We start from the raw sequence: 25,486 nt of genomic DNA on the forward strand, positions 1-25,486 counted from the left end.
AGTCAAGTTCTCTTTTCACTGCAACCCAACTCATTTTATTAATGATCAGTCATCAACACATCCAAGAAGATATTAGAAGCAGTATGAGAGGTAAGTTTTGTTACTTAAATTGCTCCCCATAGATATCATGCTGCCACCTATTATCTCATTAATCAAGCTTTAAAACTTAAAGATTTAAGAGAAGTCTCTCCTTTGTAACTATACTCAAAATCAGTGTGTTTATGATGATGCAAAGCGGTACATGTACATCTGCATCCCTTTAAATCCATCAGGTACGTGTATGTTACCAGAATAGCACTGAGGCCTAATCACAAAATGCATAGAATTCACCTAACCCTCACCCTCCTGCTGATGCTGTCCATCCATCATATGGAGGGCCACTTGTCCATTAATTATCCACTGATACTGATATACCTTATCCACTGATATAGATATGTCAATGAACCTTGTGCAGCCAAGGTTACTCACACTATATACTACACGTGAAGCCTATATGCTTAGCTGTACAGTCATTAACTTTAAAGCTAAACAATGTGAATTTATGCTCTTTTCTTGATTGAGGAAAATGAAGGCATATATTTTTCGTGTCTGACTGGACCATTATGATCATTCTTGTACATGTGACTGAACTATTTCCCTCAAGGTAAGCTAATGCCCATACCACGAAAAATGTCAATTTTGATTCCTCTCAATTTATAATTAATATTACTGTAGTCATTTCTTTTTACAATGGTTGTTAGCAAAAGTGTGACTGGGGATTTTTTTAATACAATGCATTATTCTCACACAACAGATTTTGGTAAGCAGTGATCACGAATCTACTGTCAGCTATCACCCTTCTTGTCTTGAGCATTACACAGCAGTGAAGCGTCTGACAGAACCCCTTCTGATGATGAACCTACTGCCAAAAAGGCTTCTATCCAAACAAGACGCTGCAGTGTCCTTCCCAAGTCGGATCAGCAGGGCCTGTTGAAAGGGACTTGTATTTTCTGTGGCAAAATCCGTTAGAAGAAAAATGGAAAAAGAGGAGCCCAGACTGAAGATAGCGACAATTGCCGGTTGTGAGTCACTTTGCCATCGGGTAAAATCTTCGAAAAACGAACGTATCAAGAGTCTCATTCGGAGTGGCATGGACCTGATCGCAAAGGAAGCAGAATACCACAAATCATGTTCCTTAGGAAGACTGATGATCAAGATAGGCCCAATGAAGGGAGCTCGTCTCAGTCCTACCACAAGACAGCATTTGCATCTCTGCTTTCGTATATCCAGAATGAGGTGCTAGGAAAGCAACGATCTGTGTTAGTTAGTGATTTACTTGCATGTACAAAGAGGAGTACACCAGTGTCTGAGAGGCAGACCCTGGGGCAGACCTCCAGGCCTACACAGCACAAAATCTTACCAGGAAGGTAAAATACAATTTCAAAGAAAGGAAAAAAATCACAATAAAACTGGCAGACCCTCGGAAAGGCAACTTCATCTATAGTTCTGCTCTTCCAGAAGAGGATGCCAAGGCTCGCCTTTATGAGGATTCTAAACGGTATGAACAGGATAACAAGTTGAGATGGGCCGCTCTCCATCTTGGATCTCTGATGATGCAGCTCCCGAAGACCAAGACCCCAAATCCTGCAACAGTCCAAAATTTGAAGGAATGCACCGCCAGAGATACCAGCAAAGCTGGACCTGTTCTTCAGATGTCTCCTTGGTTGCATGACACTAACTTTCAGTGGTGCACACAAGTTAGTCGACCGAAAGGTAACTGCAATGGCATCGGATGCCATTTACAGCGGCACTCATGGTACAGTAAAACCACATGGTACCGATGTCAGCATCGACCTCATGGTACCACAGCTCATCGTTGTTGCCAAAGATTAAATACATCAGGTTCCATCTTCTTCTTTTTTTAAAAATTTTCTCCACAATCAATGAATAGAAGTGTTTTGTTTTCATGTTTAAAACATTGATAGCATTTTCAGTTGACATTTCTATAAATTGTTCCCCTGACTAATCCATACCTGTTTCAGCAGTATGCAATTTATCCAACCATGATATCGGAAATGCTTTCTTTAATATTACAAACTTAAAGGGAAATAATAGTTTCAGCAACATAATTACATTAAACAGATAACGTCAGCGTCTTCCCAATACCCATGACAAATGACGTGTTATACCTTACAAATCCCTGCTTTTCCCATGACTTGAAATAAAATATCTGATTTTCAAAAGTTATGTTGCTGTTAATCCATAGTATTTTATTCTCAATTTTATTATCATCAGGTTAACTCTCGAGCTGATCTAGCTCAATTTTGGGGTGATGGCATTGGGGGGTGTCTGGCGGGCACACCCCACCACTGAAACTTGTCTGGCAGTGGTCATTCATGATCTGGGACTATGCCGAACATTTTCCAGTAGGTTTCACCGGGTTAACTCATGAGCTGATCTAGCTCAATTTTGGAGTACCGGTTATGTAAGTCTGGCGGGCACACTCCACCATTGAAAATGTCTGGCAGGGGCCATTCATGATATCTGGGACTATGCCGAACATTTTCCAGAAGGTTTCACCGGGTTAACTTACGAGCTGATCTAGCTCAATTTTGGGGGTGGAGGCATTCGGGGGTGTCTGGCGGGCACAACCCACCACTGAAAATGTCTGGCACTGGCCATTCATGATATCTGGGACTATGCCGAACATTTTCCAGTAGGTTTCACCGGGTTAACTCACGAGCTGATCTAGCTCAATTTTGGGGTCCCTTTCTAATGGCCCTTTTGACCACATCCACCATAATGTGCCCGGCAGACGTCCATTTCCTTATATGGACATGCACATGGACCATTGCTATATACATGAACATTGGTTAACTTTCCAGTTAGGCTGACCCCCCTGGGCTCCCGGTATATACCTTCTACCAAAAGAGGGGAACAAAGACTCAATACTCAATTAAATCTACTCAACTCAATCTGCTCAATCTACTCAACTCTACTCAACTCTACTCAATTTGTGGACATTTCCCTACTCAGGTTATCCCTTGGAGATGAACTATGTGGTGCACTTCTCGGCTTTCATGCTTACACTGGATGTGACACTAAGTTCTTTCGTTGGGCGAGGCAAAACAGGACCACTGGACAAAATACGATCAAACAGTGAATTCCAATGTGCCTTCTCCAACCTTGGAAGTGCATGGGAGATATCAGATCAAATGTTTGATACCTTGCAACCTTTCACATGTCTCATGTATGCATCGTCCACAAAAACTGTACAGGTAAATCAACTCCGATACGAGCTGTTCTTTGCCAAAAGAGGAGAAATAGAGTCAAACCTTCTTCCACCTTGTAAAGATAGTCTAACAAAGCATGCCCTCCGTGCCAATTACCAGGCAGGAATTTGGAAGCGAAGCCTGGAGACAAAACCAGTAACTCCTGATCCAGAAGGAAATGGATGGGTAAAAGATGATAGCAGTTCAATTGCCATCGACTGGATGGCCGGAACTCCGGCACCTGAATCTGTGTTGGAAATGATGGCCTGCCAGTGCAAACGAGTTTGCAAAAAGGGAGTGTGGCTGCATAGACAATGGGTTTAAATGCACGCTGATGTGTAAATTACAAACTTGCGAAAACCAGCGAAATGAGGATGAACTAGAGATGACAGTTGATATTGAATCAGATGATGATGATGATGATGATGATGATGAAGAAGAAGAAGAAGAAGAAGAAGAAGATGAAGATTGAGAACGCAAAATACTCAGGTTACTTTCCAAGCCCTCAACATTACCTAAGGACATCTAAAATATAATTCCTGGAAGTTGATATTACTTTTTGTTCATTTTTACTACTTTGTTTTAGTAGAATAAGTTGTGCTGAAGATGACTTTGGCAGCCTCTAAAATTTGTGACCTTTTGACCTCTGGTGACCTACATATGGACATAATTTGCATAATCTAGTGTGATTATGATAGAGGGTACATAGACAGACAATTGGAGTATTAGATTTTGCAATTTTGGTCAATCCACTCAAAAACTACAGTCATTATGGTTTCCTCTACCCCCAAAACCCTGGATTTTAGGTATTTACAAGAAATGGTTCAAAACCAATGGCTCTGAAATAAAATTTTGCAAAAGCAACTCAATAATGTCCCCTTAGAATCATCTGAAGACCTCTAAAATATGCATTCCAAGTGTATAAATCACCATTGGGTGATTTGTTACTTTATTCTAGCAACATGACTTGCCCTATGGTCAATTTTGGGCTCCCCCTAAAATTGTGACCTTTTGACCTTTGGTGACCTAAATCATGAAATATTTTGCATAGATCTTCTTGATTAAGATAGAGGGTACATAGACGGACATTATGAGTGGTATATTGTTAAGATTGACCCATCCAGAGCGAAACTACAGTCATTTTAGTTTCCCCTACCCCCAAATTTTGGGCTTCAAATTATAGCGGTAGGGTGATGTTTGAGAGGTGATAACTACCAGAAAGCTGCCAATTTCACACTGCTATCATCTCAATTCATCATCTGTAGGTCCGAAACTATCAAAAAAACATAGTGAGGCTTTGCCACCAGAGATGGTACTCAAATCTGGTCTGGCCCATGGACTAAATCGGGAGCAAACAATCTGGGGAATTTACAGAGGCTTTACCTCGAGGCTTTCATCACACGATTGAAAGGATAACTTCAATGGCAGACACGAAGAAGCCTGTAAATATTGGCACACAGGTTTTTGATACAAACCTAATCTACAGTCGTGTCATATGTCTGCAGGCCAGTAATAGGGATATAGACATTGACCATCTGATGTCCCATGAATTGGCTCCACTGCCAAAGGCTCTCTTTGCATACTCTGGTGATATGCGGATATCCACATCTAAATCCATCTTGAAAAGAGATATGAAAATTGAGGTGTCATCAAGAGTAGCCCATGAAGAAATAGAAGTCACTGTCATTGATGGGTATGCCCTTCTCTGGATACCTGGTTGGCCTGCTGTTGGAAATGTGCAGACTTACATTGATGCCTTCAAGCACAAAATAGCAGAGAAGCTCTCCAAATGTGATGTCTATCTAGTCTTTGATAGATACAATGAATTCAGCACCAAAGATTCAACACGATTAGACAGGGGGTACTGGCAGGGTGTATCAGTTGACACCCTCAACACCAATCCCCGCACAGAAAACAGTATTGACTGTTAGGCAATAAGAAGCAGCTCATCAAACTGATATGCGAGGACTTGCAAAGAGATGAAGACTTTGTTCAGAACTATACACAGGCCATAGGAAGGGCATCCGGCCATAAAAACATTGCCTCAAAACAGGGAACCATGATTGTCATGGGGCCCACAAGGCTAACCCCTGCTCTGGTGGGGAAAATGGCCTTAAAACGATCATTCATTCATTCATTCATTCATTATACACAGGAGCACACACTTTTGATAACAGGACAGGTGGAAACTATCGAGATTAGCAAGGGCATCGTCATAGAAAGACGAGATCTGTATACCAGTCATGAGGAAGCTGACAATATTATAGTGCAGCAGGCATTCATGGCAGCTTCAGAGGGGGCATCCGGTGTAGCTGTGGTGGCTGATACAGATGTGTGGGCCCTTCTGTTGCACCACTATCTGGAGCAGAATCTTGACATCCCAATTATAATGCAATATATATATATAAAACACAGTTTGTGTGTGTGTGTGTGTGTGTGCGTGTGTAATGTTACCGATAGACTCCGAAACGGAGAGGCTCACATGCTTGATATTTGGCATAGACATGGCCATTGAGCCTGGGACGAACATGGCCGAGACCATATTTGACGAGATCAATATTTTTTATTCATATTTTCCTCAGTGCATTTCAGCGAAGTACCCGCTAATCTCAGCCGGTGCCAGTGCAGCTCGCCGATTCGCTCAGAGCGATCACGTGATGTTCCATCCCCGCCGCTAGACGGATTCGCTCAGAGCGATCACGTGATGTTCCATCCCCGCCACTCGACTGATTCGCTCAGAGCGATCACGTGATGTTCCATCCCCGCCGCCAGACTGATTCGCTCAGAGCGATCACGTGATGTTCCATCCCGTCACACGTCACACGTTTGCACGTAATTCAGGGCGAAAAGCGATTGCGATTTTTGACCTTTATGCGATCATGTTTTGTGTCGATTTTGTGCGATATGAATTAAATTTTAATTCATATTTCGTGTTTACGAATTCGAATACGAAGGATTTCCCCTTTCCCCTTTCGATTTCGAATACGAATTCGTCCTTTAAATTTTAATTAATTAATGTCTTTGAAACAGCTGTGAAACGTCTTTCCACAACCCTTCCGTAACCGATTGGAGCAGTTTATTGCCGCACAAAATGGCATTTTAACAGTTGTCTGGCTTTTAAAATCTGGGACACATTCAAAACAAACGAGATCCGCGAAGCGAGTTGGTCGAGTCGTGCTGACCAAGATGGCGACACGGCGGCTTCAGTTTTCACTGAGTATGAGCATTCTATATATTTTCAATTCAGTGCACCCGACTCGCTCACGTACTTGATTTGTGGCATAGACATGACCATTGGGCCTTCACGGTGTAATTTGTGCGAGGCTTTTGTCCGAGTGAGCTTGAGTCGAGAGGGCGAATGTACTGGTTGGGAATGTACGGGTCTCCCTTCCCCTGCCCGGCAACGCCGGTACTGGAGGGCGTGGGTCACAGGATCGGTGAATCTCCAAAATCCGCTTCGTGCTCTTGCGAAGATGCAGGACGATGTCGCGATTGTTGTGCTGCTCTCCGACCATGAGAACTGCAACGTCATTATTGACTGCCCCTCCCCTTCCCTCCCCCCTCCGTCCTCTCCCTCCCTTCCCCCTCCCCCTCCCCCTCCCCCTCTCTTTTCCCCTCCCCCCTCCCCCTCCCCCTCCCTTTCCCCCCTCCTGCAACAAAGCAGGAATGACTTTCTCAGTCTTCTGTGCCTGTCAGCAACAGGACGCAGCATCAGTATGTCACAACAGAGTGAATACTATATCACCTGATAGTACAATAACACTGATGATTGATGATGTTTATGATATAAGAAAGACTTTAAAACCAAACACAGAATATGTACAATTCTGGTGGTTTAGTAACCGATGAATAGGTACACCATATACAGATTATTTCCGCAACCAGATTTGATGTAATCTTTGAACATAAAATCAAAAAGAACTCAATAAATATTATGTAGTCCAGCATTTCTTCATTCAGTATTGAGCTCATGAGACCTTATAACAAGACATTAGACGTTATAACAATGGATACAGGTTCAGTATAATGAGAAATATATCACAGTGTATAAACAATGCTGCGTTGTACACGTTTGACCCAGATATTTGACCTTTGACCTTGACCTATGACTGACCTTTGACCCACAAATAGGCATGGTCAAGATACACCCATATGCAAAAAAATCAAGACCCAAGCTTGAATGCTTGTAAAGATATATTGTAAGGGTATTTCTATTTTCCCCACCCCCCTAAAACCAGTGTTTTGCATCCTGATAGTCGCATTTGTATAAAACCTGTCATGAAAATGCTCAATGATGGGAGAATGCCATCATGGCTTCATAGAGTACAATAACTATATAACATGAAAACACTGAGAAAAAAAAACTTTGGAACCACTTTCCAGGTTCAGCTCCTGGCCCCCGAACTATATTCGGCATTTTTTAACGGATTTTTGTTAAATCAAGGGCAACAACTCTAGCACAGTACGGCAAAAATTGTCAAAATTTAAACCTCACCAAGATCGTATAATCATCACTAATCATGCCAAGGTTAATGAAGATCTCATCAAAACTGTGGCCTCTATAGCATTTATAAGGCATTTTCAACATATTCTCGTTGATTCAAGGTCAATAACTCTGGATCGATTAAACGCAAATTTTTGGTCTGTCCGAATATTTTTTTTCTTACCCTCTTCGCAGAACCTCAGTTCACATTTCCTGAAAAATTCATCTGATTCCCTTCATTTTTAAAGAAACCATGATCATTTAGTCATAAAATTTGCAATCATTGATCACAGATTTGTTTTAGTCTAACAACAAATCAATGCAGGTCGAGTGTCAAATTTCCGAATATGAAAATGATCAAAGTTTTCTGCATTTTTAAGATATGGATGTGGTTTTGGTCCCATATTATTAAAAGGTAGTTTCATACTTATCTGGATTTAACATAGTACATACCCAAGTTTGTTTTTTCATTTCTAAAAATTTTGTAACATCCCTACTCAAATGCAATACCTTCTCCTCAGGCAAGGGTAATAAATGTTTAAAGCCGACTGGTACTCAGCTTTGCGTCTCAAATGGCCTTCAGGAGCTGGGTGGTCGTTGGAACTCCAAGTCACCGCGCAGGAAGACAAGATGGCGCGGAGTCACGCCCGAAAGCCAACCGCCGGCGTGAGGCAAGCAGACAGGATAGCCTCCTTCGGTTTGCTCACTTCCTCCTCCGTCTCCGAAGAGCACAACCCGTCAATAACACCCCCTCCAACGTTGCAAAGGTTCTCTGAGCTCCGAAACGTCCTCCCCAAAAAGCGCATACGAGCCATAGACAATGGCGTCCGCCCGTCACGAAGCCAGCAGGAGAGCGCCAGACTTTCTTCCTCCTCCGTTCTCGAAGTTTCTGGATGACGTCACGGCTCTAACGTACCTCCCACTTCCACATCCTATTGGCCACGCCCCCTCTAGCGTACCTTCCACCTCCTATTGGCCACGCCCCCTCTAGCGTACCTTCCGTGCACAACACCACAAACTGTTCCCCAAAATAAATATATAACGATTGATTTGTTTCAAAATTAATAAATAAAATAACGTTGAAGACTTAGAATCCACCAATCTGATCGCGGTTAAACTCGTAATTCTTGGATCCGAACATCCGGGTACTTTCACCGGAAGCGATCACCAAGCGATCAAAACACACGAAACAGAAGCTAAAAACCGAGGTGAACCAACTGCAACGCTGACGCAATCAATACAGCGGAGAGTTTTGTTTTCACCCACCCTGAGTATCACTCGGTCGGATTCAAGGCCAATGCCAGGAAGTGACGTCACGTCGGATCCGATAATTATTTAAGGACGAGGAAGGCGACGTCACAAATGTATCCTGTGGTGACAAGGGAAGCATTTCCACGCGGATTTCTTGTGAAGCAGGGCGTGTTTTCGGCGCCTCTCGGATTTTTTAAACTGAAATTTTCTTTGGAAGCGTTTTTTTATCTCCCAACATGCGGATTTTAAAGAAGAAATCGCAACGGAGGTACCAGACGGGTTTTCGCAACATTCAGTGAATTTTATCTTTTAATGTCGAGTATTGACTATTGTGTGCTAATCATCAATGTATGGAATCACCTCATCTGTAAACACGTCGTCACCTCGTTCGTGTCGTTAATTATTTATTAATGTAATGATCTCTGCGAGGTGCTTCAGGATGAGGAACCGTAATTCGGTACGTAAAGAGTCATTGGGAGTTGTGTGGTATTTTCGGTACGAAACGTGCTTTAAGCGAACGCGCCACAAACCACAAAACTGTTTCCCAACCTTGCAATCCATCGAAGAATCCGATTTTTCAATCCCTCATCAGAACCCCCGTAATCCCAATGGGGGAAAAGCGAACTTGGTGGTGTTTTGGTGAGAGCGTCCACTGGGTGTGTGGATCAAACCCCGGCTGCGTCGGATCATAGACTTTAATTAAGAATGGAACAAGCGGGTCCGACGAATTACCCAAATGTACTCAAATATAAGTGAATTTACCCAAATGAAAGCACAATGTACCCAAATGTAAGTCGTGCTACGTAAAGGAAGGGTTAGGGTTGGGTTGGGTAGGGTAGGGTCTGGTAGGGTTAGGGTTAGTTAGGGTTGTTAGGGTTAGGGTAAAATATTTATATTTACTTCACGTTGTGTGACTTGTTCCGTGTGAGATGATCTTCGTTTGGGTAAATCTTTGCTCGTTGCCGTTCATTTGCGTAAATCGTCATTTTTTTTGATTTTCATTTTGGGTAAATATTCCACATCATTCCGATACAAATAATAAGAAAGTTGGGTGTAACTTTCATCAAATATTTATACTTCACTAATGTCTAGGATCAACCTATGTGGGTAGACTTACCGCCACCTTGGTCGCTTCCGCACGGATTCATTAATCCTGCAGATGTATGCCGAGTTATGTCCCCCTGACCTAAAATGGCTGCCACCGATCGGGCCGGTAAAATTTGTAAAATTCTGTTCGCATTGGTTTTCTTGGACGTCAAGAAGCGCACCGTAACGTTTTACCGCGTAAAATAACCTTCCTTTACGTAGTACGACTTACATTTGGGTACATTGTGCTTTCATTTGGGTAAACTCACTTACATTTGGGTAATTCGTCGGACCCGCATGTTCCGGGTCCGAATTACCCAAATGTACCCAAATGTTTCCTCACTTTTCATTCAGCATTTAAAAAGATGAGAACTACGGGGTTGACTCGTGAGAACAAACAGTAGTTTGGCTCTGAAATTGGTACGGAATGTCCTCCCGAGCGCACACAGGAATGTCCACACAGTTCGGTTGTCCAACCCAACCCTAAATTGGTTTAGTCTGTCTGCCTGTCTGACAGGAGAATGAAATTGAAAATCATTCCAAACATGAAACTTATTGTTTTAGTGACGTCATAAAAAACACAAACACCAGGCACAAATAACGAATTAAACGTGTTAAATAAGGTGGTGTAAAATATCAATGACAGTAAAGTTCCGAAAAAAAATGGTTTCTCTTCAAAACTTTTATTTTAAATCGATTAAATATTTGAACACTGCAGAACACAAATCGCCTTTTTGACCCTCCATTTTCAAAAAAGCTCTAGTTTAGCATTAGCAGTACTTGGACAAAATATTACCCTTGAGGTGTAATAATGTCGACCAATCAAATGTGATGATTAGGTGTGCGTCCTGAAAGATGCAAGGTTATGTGGTGCGTGTGCGAAAGACATGTAAGATGTCAGTCTTACTGGGATGAGATAATTGACTGTTCTGTGTTAGGCCATGGGCCACATATGGTCCACGAGCATCCCCCCCACCTCTAAACCAAACCAACTTTTTTTGAAGCCCAGAGGCATACTAAACACGATTCCAAATGTTACCAAGAAAAATTTAGGGATGCAATGCCCATTTCGGCTCAACAAAGTAGGGTACCCTCATAATTATGCCGACGCTCTCCGACCAGAGGCCTCAAATAGCTCCTATTTCAATATATGATATACCAAATGAAAGATTATGAGCTGTTCTTTTTGAATATGTGGTAAATGAAACTATTGGGACAACTAGTTAAATAAACAGCTCTGCGGAACACAATAATTCAACCCGCGACTGCTTCTTCAATGAAATATTGGTATTTATTTCACAATCAGATTTTTTAACATTTATTTACATGGAAACTTTTCAATGTTGTATTAATCTCTTCATCGTGTATTACATTTGCTTTCAGGCGATACCTTCATATTTTTTCTAACAAGAGCCAATCTGAAATAACAGCCATTTGAATGTTTTAGATTCAACGTTGTGGAACGTTAACATGTACTATATTAACAATCCAGTTGCACAGCAATACCTATATTACATAACGTTTTTATATGCATATATACTAAACTGATTTTAAATTGTGAAACTTTGCCTCACATGCAAAGAGGTCATGCCCCCTGATGCGTAAAAGGAGAGTTGTTTATTTTAAACTTCATGTTTATTTATTTTAATCAATAGTTGTGACTCTATCCAATATGGCCATCACATAGTGCCAAAAATCGCTTAACCCTCAAAGCTTTGACAAAGAGAATGTACACATATTCTGCTAAACATGTTTGTTACACACACAATACTAAAAAAACCACACACACACACACCCCGAAACAAGTGGCCATTTGACCTCTGTAGAGTTATTGTATGCCTCTTGTATTGACTGGTGCATTTGTGTGCCGACAAGTGCAACTGTGTCTTCTGAAGCTAATTGATAGGCTTTTCGAACAGCTGAATCGACATTAATTTGAGTATTGTATACCAAGTATGATTGGAAATCTCCCATTTGACAAAATCCCAGGCTCCTTTGGTAAGCATCATATTTCTCGAGCTTCTTCTTGAGGTTGGTGCTCCTGAAGTTGGGATTCGGGTGTGGACTGTCCTGAAGCCTATTGGTGTAGACCTTCAGCAAGACAGATAGCTTCATAATTTTCTTCTCAGCAATAATTTCTTTGTCAACCACTTTTGTCACTTCTGCCATTGCCATCTGGTGAGCTTTTTCTACTTCACGCTGTCTCTCTTGTTCATCAAGTCGATCACTTCGCCATTTTTCAGGGTTCTGTGTGTATCTGTTTCGACATGACCTGTGAAACTTTGCCTCACATGCAAAGAGGTCATGCCCCCTGATGCGTAAAAGGAGAGTTTCATCATTTCGCACCTCTGCTACATCAATGACATGTTTCCAGCCTTCCCGTTCAAAGTCTATGAGGCCTTCGGTTGTCCAGCTGCCTTGGATTTTTACTTTCTTTCTTGCTTCTGATCTGCAGAAGATACAATCAGCATGGAAGATAATGTGATCACTAGATGATCGGCGGGTTGATCGGGATTCTGGCAAAGATGATGTTTCTGCTTCTTTTAAGCGGTTCAGATTCATCGTAAAACGTTGATAGCATTCCCGGTGAAAACCATGCACTTCTTCAATAATGTCAGGTAGTTTTCTGCATGATTCTTCAAGTCGATAGGGTGAATCTTGAGGTTCAGCCATTCTTCTACGCTTGATCTCCTTCAACTTTTCCATCTTCAGTTCCGGATCCTTTACATTCGTCATCAGCTGTATTGGTCCATACTTCAGCCCTGGTACGTGTATGATGCAAATGGGTTCCGTGTCAGATGTACAATGCTTTCGCTTCTTGTGGGATGTCGAAGCCATGGTTAGATGCACGGTTCTCCAAGTATAGATGTCGGCATCGCAGTCTAAGTCCTACTCGCATCTGAAAGTACACATAAAATAAGAATTAAAAAAGCAGTTACTATTTTGCTTAAGTTAATAACAGGGGTTATTTATCCATATATCAAGATATCCATTATTTATAATTAGTATAATCTGCAAATAGAAAACTTAAATATGTAAATTGACAGCAGTTAAACTTAATTAATTCAAATGGTTGTTACCTGTTTTCTTCCATATTGAGGAGAGATCTTAACTATGTATTTAAAACATTCATTTGTGGAAAATGAATCTGAAATGCAACTAAAATAGGCATGGGTTACATATTCATTTCTTTTAGTGACAATCCCCATAGTTGTAGGAGAGGGCACTGTCATGTCACTTTTGGTGGCAAATTTGGATTTTGCTAGCTAGTGACAATTTTTCTTGTGATCTAAAAAGTGAATCAATTAATTACAATGCATATAAAAACATTACGGGATCATGCCGATGGGTATTGCCTGCATAACTGGATTCAATATAGTGCATGTTAACGTTCCACAACGTTGAATCTAAAACATTCAAATGGCTGTTATTTCAGATTGGCTCTTGTTAGAAAAAATATGAAGGTATCGCCTGAAAGCAAATGTAATACACGATGAAGAGATTAATACAACATTGAAAAGTTTCCATGTAAATAAATGTTAAAAAATCTGATTGTGAAATAAATACAAATATTTCATTGAAGAAGCAGTCGCGGGTTGAATTATTGTGTTCCGCAGAGCTGTTTATTTAACTAGTTGTCCCAATAGTTTCATTTACCACATATTCAAAAAGAACAGCTCATAATCTTTCATTTGGTATATCATATATTGAAATAGGAGCTATTTGAGGCCTCTGGTCGGAGAGCGTCGGCATAATTATGAGGGTACCCTACTTTGTTGAGCCGAAATGGGCATTGCATCCCTAAATTTTTCTTGGTAACATTTGGAATCGTGTTTAGTATGCCTCTGGGCTTCAAAAAAAGTTGGTTTGGTTTAGAGGTGGGGGGGATGCTCGTGGACCATATGTGGCCCATGGCCTATGTGCCTTTGCCTTTTGCGTGACCAGGATTTGAGGAATGGAAACAATGGTGAGGTGATGTGATTTGAGAGGGTGTGTTTGAGAACGGGGATTCCAAACCGGATGTTGGGAAATTAGGGTTTGAGAATCGGTGCTTGAAAATGGCGGTCAGTTCAAGTACAGGTGTCGGTAAATTCGAGTTTGGAAGTGACCTTCGAATATGGAGAGGAAAAATGAAAGATTGGGAATGAGGAAGAGAACAATGGGGAAGGTTCCAACCACAATCACAACCTATCTCCCTTTCCCCTGGTACGAGGATGGGTAACCTTACGAAGTAATCACTGTGGAAATATCTGAACTCCAGGGTTATTTTATGTGTTGGACGTAACTCCACGGGGTCTTTTCCAAATCTGAAACGCATCGATTGCACATTCACTTGCCCATCCGTCCGCCCGTCTTGATCAAATCCTGGGTTTTTTAATGTTTTATTTTATGCACCTTTTCCCACATTATTTTATTTAACGTGATGTTTACTGGAGGGGATATTATTCTGTCATTTGTTGAAATGGAGAATGTATAGAAATCCGGTTTAGCCCATTTGTACTCAATTGTGAATTAAGAGTTCTATTCTTTTGCAGGGAACCACAGATGAACGAGGCTTCATCAACCAAGGCAAAGAAAATCAGTTGTTGGAAGCGTCTGAAGTAAATAATTTTCTTTTCCTCCTCTTGACTTTTTTAACTTGTTTTTGGATATATCTACCATGCCAAATGTACAAGAAACTGACTTTTCAATCTTTCTCAACCTAGGCAAAAGTTTACCACACATGATAAGAAGAACAAGTGTTGTGGTAACGTTGCACGTGACGTGTAAGTAAGAGAAAATATCCCTTGTGATTGTGAAAATATCCCACTGATTTGTGCAATATTGTATCAGAATAATACCGACAATAGTCAACCAACACAAGGAGCTTTGAGGAGGCCATTTCTCCCATAATGCCTGCTCTCAAGGAACACCACATTAGTTAAATTAATCAGTTCATGTACTTATCACTGAGAAGGTGTTGGGTGTTGAGGTGGTCTTGAGGTGGTGTGGGAGTGGTAATGAGGTGGTGTGGAAGTCGTGTTTGAGTGTATGGTGATGAGAACATTGTGGAGGAGGTGCAGAAACATCACCAGGGGATGAACAAAAATCTGTTACGGGTACATTGCCTGGTTACGGGTGGCCTCTCTTCTACTTCTGCTTCCTGGTGGTTACTGCTTCCTGCCGTAAGACCCTGAAGCCGACCAGTCGTGGACAACTCTGACCTGACGGGTTCCTAAGCAACCACGGATGCCATCTAAGGTGATTTAATATCTGGCAGAGTCCCTGTGGCTAACTGGACTTTACTTTCCCGGTGACTAATTAGTTACCTCAGATAGGGACTATGCTCTCGGCTCCCACCTTTATCTATTCATTACATGCGGCCGATGCACAATCCGGGATGCCGGCTTGACTAGCGTAGTGAATCAGTGGGGTACAACCATCCTTCCATTTATTGTAAGCTGCGGAGAACTAATGAAGGAAAGAGACAATCGAGCAGGTTTGGAAACAAGTCTTGTATTAAACAGGCACGTATTTACAAGAGAATGCAGTGTCGCATAAACGGTCCTATCCGTAGCATTCAATGAAACCCCTTGCATAACCATCTTTAAACAAAATACAGTTCGGCACCATGTTCATCCCTGGCAATTAGACAGAAAAGGGAAGATAAAGGAAGAAGTCTGTGTGTGTTTGGGACCCCTTGCTCACCTTCATGTAAACAGGCTTGGCCCCGTAGGGCGCAACGAGGTGTCACTGCAGGTGGATGCTTGGTGCAAGTGAGAGGTGTGCTGTCGTGGAGTTGTGAGGTGTGGTGCTTAGCCCTGAAAATAAATGTCGGAGGTCTTGTGTTGTTCATGGATGCTCCACAACAGGTGAGCCCTAAGGTGTATGCGCTGAAAGATGCAAAGTTATGTGGTGCGTGCAGGGCCGCCGAGAGCCAGAATAGGCCCCGGGGCAATACCAAGTGTCGGGCCCCTTCAAATTTTTTTCCCATATCAACCTATAGCTAAGGATGTTTCTGTATTTTTGTCAGACCAAACGCATGCCATGGTTAAGGGAAATTGCAGTGTTATTCATTTATTCCTGTGGGAGCAGGAGTATCCAGAGTTACCTGGTGATGTTCTAATCCTGTTGTTGGTCTTTGGAAGAAATCAATTTGTTGTTATTTTTATTTTTTGTAGGTGCCAAAAACACTCCCCTTTCTACACCCAAAAAGGAAAATTTAATATTGCACACACACACACACACACACACACACACACACACACACACACACACACACACACACACACACACACACACACACAAACACAAACACACAAACACAAACACAAACACAAACACAAACACAAACACAAACACAAACACAAACACAAACACAAACACACACAAACACAAACGTACATTTACACACACAGCTCTCTTATGGTATAGGTGAACAGATTTGTTGACAAACTCATTTTATCCGGTTGGGATTTGGCCAACATTCCTGTGTTAATTTCCGTCATTATGGCATCACCTCAATTATCATAATGTAAGTTGTTCCCACATTAGTTTATTTCACGAGGGAGGGTGTTTACTGCCCACGGCAATAGTATGCCAGGGAATCGCCCTGAATGGCTTGGAGGGAGACACAAAATATACCTGCACACGTTGTTTCATTGTCACAAACAATCATATGAAACAAAAATAACTGAAGGAATAATTTTGGGCCCCTATTAGTGTAACATTCCTCGTCTTGCTGGATAGAAGACTCATGTACAACTTGTTCGGGTTCACATACATGAGCAACCTTTATTCCTCGGTTCGCATTCCTCGACAACATTGAGCTCGCTCCGCCCCGACACCCGCACTCGCTCTCTTGCGCCCCCTGGCGCTATCCCTGTTACATCCCTCCTTTCATAATTTGTTCCAATATGTTCACTGTACTGAGACCCATATGCATTTACCAAATAATAAGTTCGTATTCACTACTCCACCCCGACAACAACATACTTCTGCCCCAATTGTTCCCTTTGGATTATTCAGTGGATACAACAAAGTGATACACTACACATTACTACAGTATGATGTACTACACTTTACCACAACCCACGACGCAGTATTCTTTGCTCTTGTACGTAATCCATGAGGTACTTGGGTTGATGAACTTCTCTCCCCGATCTGGTTGTCACCCGCTGTTCTCTGGAGGCCTTCTGTCGATCTGCCATGTGTTCATTCTCCCGGGCCTGTGGCAAAACCTCTGATATCCCAACATCTGCTTCCGTCTGACAAGCCGTTTCATCCGTCTTTATCAGATGTCTTCTGTTTCTCCTGTACCTCGCACCCTCCTCGGTCATCACTTCACATGATCGAGGTTGTGAGGATTGCCCAGTTACTCCTGCTTTCTGGCATGTCTGATGTCTATCTGATGTGGACCTCACCCTCACTGTGTCTCCAACTCTCAGTGGCGGTAGGTCTTTGGCACCTCTGTTATAATAGTATGCCTGTCTGCTTTTAGTTGATCTAAGTTGACCTCCCATGCCTTTCTGCACCTTGTTTTCGGAGCTTCTCAGAAATTGGAAGTGAGGTCCTGGTTCGTCTGTTCATCAGCCTTTCTGCAGGACTGCTCCACATTTCTTTTGTTGGTGTGTTGTGGAGGGCAAGCATGCTCAAGTAGGGATCTGAATTTGCTGCCTTTGCCTTCCTCAGCAGTGACTTTGCAATTTTCACTGCATTCTCAGCCTTTCCATTGATCTGAGCGAAGCGAAATGAGGTGACGATGTATGGTGATCAAACTGCCATTTCTTTGAGAACCTCACAAATTTCTCGGCTGTGAACTGTGGCCTATTATCTGTGATCAGGATGTCTGGGATTCCACATCTCGCAAAATTGTCCTTTAAGTTTGCGAATGATGATTGATGAGAGGATGTTTTGTAAGAAGTCAATCTCACAAACTTGAGAAGCAGTCCGCTGTCACCAAGTACATTTTCCCTTCCAAGTGAAAGAGGTCTGCTCCCACTTTTGCCCATGGCCGCTCTGGAATGTCATGGGGTTGAAGTGTTTGCTTTGGCTGGTCTCTCTCTAAAGACCTGCAGGTCTCGCACTTTTGAACAAAGTCTTTAATTTCTGCATTCATTCTGGGCCAGTAAATGCATTCTCTGGCTCTTCCTACACATCCGTTCACACCCAGATGAGATGAGTGAACTGGTTCCACCATGTCCTTCCTTTTTGATGTGGGAATCACAACTCCTTCTCCCTTGAAGATCAGGTCACCCTGAGTGCTCAATTCGTCTCTTGCATGGAAGTATGGTCTAAGGACTGGCTCAACCTCATGTTGCGTCTCTTTCCATCCTGTCTATCATTAGTTTGAGTTGGTGAATGATACCATCTTGTCTGGTATGATCTTCAATCTCCCTAATGAATGGTTGAGAGATTGGGACATGTCTTGGCATGTTTACCATCTCAAACTCGTTTTCCTTGTCGGTTATTGGGTCCTTGAGGTGTAGGCTCTACTAAGCGTATCAGCCATTTGCATGTCTTTGCCTGGCTGATAGTGAATCTCAGCATTGTATGCTTGCATCCTCACAAGCATTCTCTGCAGCCTCTTTGGTGCTCTGTGGAGAGGCTTTGTTGCAATGATCTCCAGCAGTTTGTGATCCGATTTCAACTTCACCTATCTCCCATACGTGTGCAGATGAAACTTTTCCAAACCAAACATAACTGCAAGGAGCTCCTTCTCTATCTGTGCATACCTGGTTTCTGCATCCGATAAAGCCCTGCTGGCAAATGCTATGCGATGTCCTTCTTGGATCAGTGTAGCCCCAAGTCCAGTGTCCATAGCATCCACCTGCATTCAGCTCCTTCAATGAGTCACAGGACTTGAGCACTGATTCGGCAGTAATCAGCCTCTTGGTCTCCTGCATAACTTTCTCATGTACTTCTGATCACCACCAGGTGATATCTTTCTGTGTCGGTCTGCGTCGGGGCTCACACTTGTCACTAAGGCCTGGAAGGAATTTGCTGAGACAGTTGACAAACCCAATGAATCGCTGTACCCCTTCCACATCAGTTGGGTTTGGCATTTGCACAACTGCTTTCACCTTTTCTGGGTTTGGTTTCAGACCCTCTGAAGTGACGACTTGACCAATGAAGGTCACTTCTTTGAGTTTGAATTTCACCTTTTCCTTGTTCAGCTTCAGGTCTCGCTCTATACATCTCTCCATCAATACTCTCAACTTCCTGTCATGGTCTCGCTCTGCCTCTGCCTGTGTCTTTCCTTTCCCAAACACCAGGATGTCATCTGCTACTGACTGCACTCCCTGCAAACCCTCGAGTGCTTGGTTTTGTTTCCTCTGAAATTCTTCCAGGGCCGTTGAGAGCCCAAATGGCATCCTCAGCCATCTATATCTACCATATGGAGTGTTAAACGTGGTCAAGTATGAACACTCCTCATCCAGTTCAATGTGCCAGAAACCATTCTTGGCATCAAATACGCGGAACACCTTCGCCTCATTCAATTCTGTCAGTATGTCCTGAATTGTAGTCATTGGATAGTGACATCTCTTCAGTCCTTGATTAAGGTCTGTCGGATCCAGACATACTCTCGATTTCCCATTTTATTTCTCCACACACAAGGCTGGATACCCAGGGAGTCGGCAAGTCTACAGGAGCTATTATCCCTGCCTCATTCAGCTTGCCTAATTCTGCTTTCAACTTTCCTTTCAACACAATTGGAATACGCCTTGGTGGATGCACTACAGGCCTCTTACTCTCCTCTAGCATTAGATGGTATTTTGCTTTTGCGAGGGCTCACCCGGGTTTTGCAGAAAGGATGTCGGTGGATGCAAGTTCAATCCCATTCTCGTCTCCAATTTGTTGTGTCGTAAAGTACTCCAAGAATTAAGATTTCAGGAAGGTCCAACAATTTTATTCAATCCAACATCGGCCCCACGTCCTGTTCCTATCCTCTCCATGCTCCGTCCTCTACCCGGGTCCCGGAGGCCGGAACTCCTCCTCCTTTTGGCCACGCCCCCTCTAACGTACCTCCCACTTCCACATCCTATTGGCCACGCCCCCTCTAGCGTACCTTCCACCTCCTATTGGCCACGCCCCCTCTAGCGTACCTTCCGTGCACAACACCACAAACTGTTCCCCAAAATAAATATACAGTATAACGATTTTTCAAAATTAATAAATAAAATAACGTTGAAGACTTAGAATCCACCAATCTGATCGCGGTTAAACTCGTAATTCTTGGATCCGAACATTTGGGTACTTTCACCGGAAGCGATCACCAAGCGATCAAAACACACGAAACAGAAGCTAAAAACCGAGGTGAACCAACTGTAAAGCTAACGCAATCAATACAGCGGAGAGTTTTGTTTTCACCCACACTGAGTGTCACTCGGTCGGATCCAGGGCCAATGCCAGGAAGTGACGTCACGTCGGATCCGATAATTATTTAAGGATGAGGAAGGCGACGTCACAAATGTATCCTGTGGTGACAAGGGAAGCATTTCCACGTGGATTTCTTGCGAAGCACGGCGTGTTTTCGGCGCCTCTCGGATTTTTTAAATTGAAATTTTCTTTGGAAGTGATATTTATCTCCCAACATGCCGATTTTAAAGAAGAAATCGCAACGGAGGTACCAGACGTGTTTTCGCAACATTCAGTGAATTTTATCTTTTAATGTCGAGTATTGACTATCCTTTGTTTTCACTGACGTCACAGTTACCCATCTCGCATTGCGCGGCGGCCATTTTGATACGCAAGCTAATCTGTCCATGTGCGCTGATATCGATTTGTTGCGTTGGTTTATGGTGAATGCGGATCACAAAAAGTCTGTTTTATAAAGTAATTTTGTTTGTTTTGTCACGTTCATGTGGAGTGTGGTGCCATCTAGTTTATATTACGTATTGTTGCCCAACAAACACAGAACATTCGGTTTAAGTTTGCCGTGGACCAGTGAACTGGTGAACACCTGGGCAGTGGGTCAACCTGCAACCAACTACCTGTAGAACAGACTTGGAGTGTACGTAAGGATACGGTAGATCCAGGCTTGAGTATGGCTAGCAGTGCGAGTGCCAACCTTGGCTACCAAGAGACGCTCCCCCCGGACGTTCTTGTTCGTTACAAAGAGAAGATTTCTGTCATTGGGTGTGACCCTTATGGTCTATCAAATGATCAATTTGAGAAGAATGTGAGCAAGTGGCCTCAGGTGACCCACATCGACGTGATCAACTACCTGTTGTTCAGCAAATCGGCCTATACCAAAGATGAGTTGAAGAAGTATAAATCCCTCGAGGCATACAGGTTGTACCAAGATGGATGGGTGCGACAAATCCTACACAAAGAACTGAATGACGTCCACTTGATTCGATCCAAGGTATTAATATATTAAACAAACATGTATTTTTTAAAGCTGCTTGTGTTAATCTTATGGACCTGATTGATTAAGTGCCCTCCATTTGTTCAAAAACCACTGCAGTTTTAAGCTGTGCATGCATGTGTGCATACTTTGTAGACATGTGAAGCACAGTGCGAAGTGAGTGCCGCCATGTGTGCTTTGTGCGTATGGCCATAAGTCACCTATATTTATCATGTAAGCAACGAATAATAATAATAATAATAATTCATTTATTTTGTATAGCGCTTTTCCAGAAGCCCAAAGGCGCTTTGACAGAGTGGCAAACATAATGCATAACAATACATGAAAACAACAATTGCAAAAAGACAAGAATCAATAGGGAAATATTTAAAGCAAAAGGAGGGAGAAGGAGAAGAGATAGTCAGGGGTTAAATGCTGTGGGTTGAATGTTGAATGCAGTGTTGAACAGGTGGGTCTTTAGTGATGTTTTGAATGTGGTGAGTGAGGAGGAGTCTCTGATGGTGTGAGGTAGTGAGTTTCAGAGGGTGGGAGCAGCGATGGAGAAGGCCCTGTCCCCCCAGGATCTGAATTTGGTCCGGATGGAGGGGGTCAGGAGGTTGGTACCAGCAGAGCGGAGGTTGCGGGTGGGAGTGTGTCTGGAGAGGAGGTCAGCCAGGTAGGATGGGGCCAGGTTATGGAGGGCTTGTATGTCAAGAGGAGGATTTTGTACTGGATTCTCTGGGGGATGGGGAGCCAGTGAAGCTTGTAAAGGACGGGGGTGATGTGGTCACGGGTCCGGGAATGGGTGAGTAGACGGGCAGCGGAGTTCTGAATGTATTGGAGTTTATTGGTGATTTTTGAGGGTGAACCATAGAGGAGGCTATTGCAGTAGTCCAGACGGGAGGTGATGAAGGCGTGGATGAGGGTTTCTGTAGCCGTGGAGGAGAGGGATGAGCGGAGACGGGCAATGTTTTTCAGGTGAAAGAAGGCTGACTTTGTGATCTGTTTAGTGTATTTGTCGAAGGAAAGGGTTTGGTCAAAGATGACGCCAAGATTCCGGATGTGAGGGGAGGTGGATACTGGGATACCGTCGATGTTGAGGGCAAAGTTATGGGTGGATTTTGTGAGCGTTTTTGGGCCAATGATGATTATTTCAGATTTATCACAGTTAAGCTTGAGGAAGTTGATTTGAAGCCAGGATTTTAGAATACATAGCACGGATGTCACTGCGATTGATGGCAGCCTTCCACAAACGCCGCCTCTCTTCACTTAAATTTCTTGTTTCCTCACCCTGATTCAGTCGAAGTTTGGGCGTTTTGTAAAACTTAACTCCTGGCCTAACGCCTGGCCTGTTTGAACAACGAAATACGCCGCAAATTGGCATGACTGGTCGTGAACAAAAACTATTTAATGTGAATCCGCTGACGACGTTGTTCGAGAGGGTATCAAAATGGCCGAGGTGTCCCAGGGTGCCCTGCGCGCGTGCTCCGATGACGTCACAAGAAAACAAGCAATTGTGTGCTAATCATCAATGTATGGAATCACCTCATCTGAAAAAGAACGTCGTCACCTCGTTCGTGTCGTTAATTATTTATTAATGTAATGATCTCTGCGAGGTGCTTCAGGATGAGGAACCGTAATTCGGTACGTAAAGAGTCATTGGGAGTTGTGTGGTATTTTCGGTACGAAACGTGGTTTAAGCGAACGCGCCACAAACCACAAAGCTGTTTCCCAACCTTGCAATCCATCGAAGAATCCGATTTTTCAATCCCTCATCAGAACCCCCGTAATCCCAATGGGGGAAAAGCGAACTTGGTGGTGTTTTGGTGAGAGCGTCCACTGGGTGTGTGGATCAAACCCCGGCTGCGTCGGATCATAGACTTTAATTAAGAATGGAACAAGCGGGTCCGACGAATTACCCAAATGTACTCAAATGTAAGTGAATTTACCCAAATGAAAGCACAATGTACCCAAATGTAAGTCGTGCTACGTAAAGGAAGGGTTAGGGTTGGGTTGGGTAGGGTAGTTTTAGGGTAGGGTCTGGTAGGGTTAGGGTTAGTTAGGGTTGTTAGTTAGGGTTAGGGTAAAATATTTATATTTACTTCACGTTGTGTGACTTGTTCCGTGTGAGATGATCTTCGTTTGGGTAAATCTTTGCTCGTTGCCGTTCATTTGCGTAAATCGTCATTTTTTTTGATTTTCATTTTGGGTAAATATTCCACATCATTCCGATACAAATAATAAGAAAGTTGGGTGTAACTTTCATCAAATATTTATACTTCACTAATGTCTAGGATCAACCTATGTGGGTAGACTTACCGCCACCTTGGTAGCTTCAGCACGGATTCATTAATCCTGCAGATGTATGCCGAGTTATGTCCCCCTGACCTAAAATGGCTGCCACCGATCGGGCCGGTAAAATTTGTAAAATTCTGTTCGCATTGGTTTTCCTGGACGTCAAGAAGCGCACCGTAACGTTTTACCGCGTAAAATAACCTTCCTTTACGTAGTACGACTTACATTTGGGTACATTGTGCTTTCATTTGGGTAAACTCACTTACATTTGCGTAATTCGTCGGACCCGCATGTTCCGGGTCCGAATTACCCAAATGTACCCAAATGTTTCCTCACTTTTCATTCAGCATTTAAAAAGATGAGAACTACGGGGTTGACTCGTGAGAACAAACAGTGGTTTGGTTCTGAAATTGGTACGGAATGTCCTCCCGAGCGCACACAGGAGTAAGGTAATTGGTTTAGTCTGTCTGCCTGTCTGACAGGAGAATGAAATTGAAAATCATTCCAAACATGAAACTTATTGTTTTAGTGACGTCATAAAAAACACAAACACCAGGCACAAATAACGAATTAAACGTGTTAAATAAGGTGGTGTAAAATATCAATGACAGTAAAGTTCCGAAAAAAAATGGTTTCTCTTCAAAACTTTTATTTTAAATCGATTAAATATTTGAACACTGCAGAACACACATGGCCTTTTTGACCCTCCATTTTCAAAAAAGCTCTAGTTTAGCATTAGCAGTACTTGGACAAAATATTACCCTTGAGGTGTAATAATGTCGACCAATCAAATGTGATGATTAGGTGTGCGTCCTGAAAGATGCAAGGTTATGTGGTGCGTGTGCGAAAGACATGTAAGATGTCAGTCTTACTGGGATGAGATAATTGACTGTTCTGTGTGCCTTTGCCTTTTGCGTGACCAGGATTTGAGGAATGGAAACAATGGTGAGGTGATGTGATTTGAGAGGGTGTGTTTGAGAACGGGGATTCCAAACCGGATGTTGGGAAATAAGGGTTTGAGAATCGGTGCTTGAAAATGGCGGTCAGTTCAAGTACAGGTGTCGGTAAATTCGAGTTTGGAAGTGACCTTCGAATATGGAGAGGAAAAATGAAAGATTGGGAATGAGGAAGAGAACAATGGGGAAGGTTCCAACCACAATCACAACCTATCTCCCTTTCCCCTGGTACGAGGATGGGTAACCTTACGAAGTAATCACTGTGGAAATATCTGAACTCCAGGGTTATTTTATGTGTTGGACGTAACTCCACGGGGTCTTTTCCAAATCTGAAAAGCATCGATTGCACATTCACTTGCCCGTCCGTCCGCCCGTCTTGATCAAATCCTGGGTTTTTTAATGTTTTCTTTTATGCACCTTTTCCCACATTATTTTATTTAACGTGATGTTTACTGGAGGGGATATTATTCTGTCATTTGTTGAAATGGAGAATGTATAGAAATCCGGTTTAGCCCATTTGTACTCAATTGTGAATTAAGAGTTCTATTCTTTTGCAGGGAACCACAGATGAACGAGGCTTCATCAACCAAGGCAAAGAAAATCAGTTGTTGGAAGCGTCTGAAGTAAATAATTTTCTTTTCCTCCTCTTGACTTTTTAAACTTGTTTTTGGATATATCTACCAGGCCAAATGTACAAGAAACTGACTTTTCAATCTTTCTCAACCTAGGCAAAAGTTTACCACACATGATAAGAAGAACAAGTGTTGTGGTGACGTTGCACGTGACGTGTAAGTAAGAGAAAATATCCCTTGTGATTGTGAAAATATCCCACTGA

At 42.7% G+C, this 25,486-nt stretch overlaps 1 long non-coding RNA gene across 1 annotated transcript; it reads left to right on the top strand.

Annotated features, from left to right (window-relative positions):
- Positions 1-20,632: 20,632 nt before the first annotated feature.
- On the top strand, positions 20,633-25,486 carry LOC144891129 (uncharacterized). Its single transcript, XR_013622722.1, has 3 exons — positions 20,633-20,677; positions 25,209-25,274; positions 25,380-25,486. It is a non-coding gene; the product is annotated as an uncharacterized LOC144891129 (long non-coding RNA).

This window comes from Myxine glutinosa, chromosome 3 (assembly GCF_964187855.1).
Source record: "Myxine glutinosa chromosome 3, kmMyxGlut1.1, whole genome shotgun sequence".
Lineage (NCBI taxonomy): Eukaryota > Metazoa > Chordata > Myxini > Myxiniformes > Myxinidae > Myxine > Myxine glutinosa.